The sequence below is a fragment of the Echinops telfairi genome, unplaced genomic scaffold (assembly GCF_000313985.2).
Source record: "Echinops telfairi isolate 266 unplaced genomic scaffold, ASM31398v2 ScPeMD7_7415;HRSCAF=8453, whole genome shotgun sequence".
Lineage (NCBI taxonomy): Eukaryota > Metazoa > Chordata > Mammalia > Afrosoricida > Tenrecidae > Echinops > Echinops telfairi.
In genome coordinates, this window is record NW_022111315.1 from 2,165,009 (window position 1) to 2,166,450 (window position 1,442).

The window sequence follows — 1,442 nt, forward strand, 5'->3', positions numbered from 1 at the left end:
GAATTGGGGTCATCATAGTGGGGGCGGGTAGGAGAAGCATTAAAGAACTAGAGGAAAGTTGTATGTTTCATTGTTGCTATACTGCACACTGACTGGCTCATCTCTTCCTTATGACCCTTCTGTAAGGGGATGTCCAATTGTCTGCAGATAGGCTTTGGGTCTCCACTCTGCACTCCCCTTCATTCACATTGATATGATTTTTCATTCTAGGTCTTTGATGCCTGATTCCTGATCCCATTGACACCTTATGATCACACAGGCTGGTGTTCTTCTTCCGTGTGGGCTTTGTTGTCTCACAGCTAGATGGTCTTTTGTTTATCTTCGAGTCATTAAGACCCCAGATCTTTTGATAGCTGGGCACCATCAGCTTTCATCAGCTGGGTCATTTTTACACCTATCACCTCGAGGTAGGGATTTTCCTTAGTGGAAAATGACCCAAATTTTCAGGTTATATCGATCACAAGTTCTCTAGAAAACTCCAAAAAAGTCACAGTCAGACTAGTGGCTAAAGGAGAGCTATGTTCTTACATTCTCAGAAGACTAACACCTCACTCTTAGCTGTTAACCTTTCCTGACCGTTTTGAGATTGCCATATCTCTTCTATTTTCATCCATATTATGAAAGAATAATTCCCAGGGCAAACTCATTTATCCACCCAGTAAACCATCCATTCACCCACATACATGTCCGTCCACCAACATATCTACCTACATTCAACAAATAGTAATTGCAAATTTTGTCATGTTCCATGTATAATGATATAAATCTGTGATTAATTTAAGAAACAGATTCTAATCTATGAGGGGGTACCCCCCACAAAAAATCCAGAATTGTGCTGGACAGAGTGGAGCTTTCCTAGTATGCATTTTCCCTGATAGGCGAGCATTGAGCAACTTGCTCTGAGTTAGTGCACCCAGTGGCATTGTCTGGGAAGGTTGCTCTGATCAGTGAATTTTTTCTTGAAAGCAGTTTCACTTGAATCTCGTTTTTGTGATGGCTGATTTAAGAGAACAGCATGCAGCTATGAAATTTTGTTTCCTGCTCGGAAAAAATGCTGCAGACACTGTTGTAATGTTGAACACAGCTTACAAGGACAGTGATCTGGGAAAAACTCAAGTGTATGAGTGGGTTTCTCATTTCAAAAAATGTCAATTGATTACAGACCTCATTCTGGATGTCCTTCAACTTCCTGAATGGATGAAAATGTCAAGTCATAGTGCATTTGAAATTCATTCCACCAGGTCAGTCTTCTATTTAGCAGCTTTCTATTTTGTGGTTCTGAAAAGATTGCATAAAAATGTACAACAAAAAAGGCCTGATTTGTAGCAGATGGGGCACTGGTTTGCCACAAAAACAATGCACCTGCTTACCCAGACATCTCAGCGCACCAGTTTGTGGCAAACCAGCATGCCTCTCTCTTGCCCCATGCACCTTATTCACCC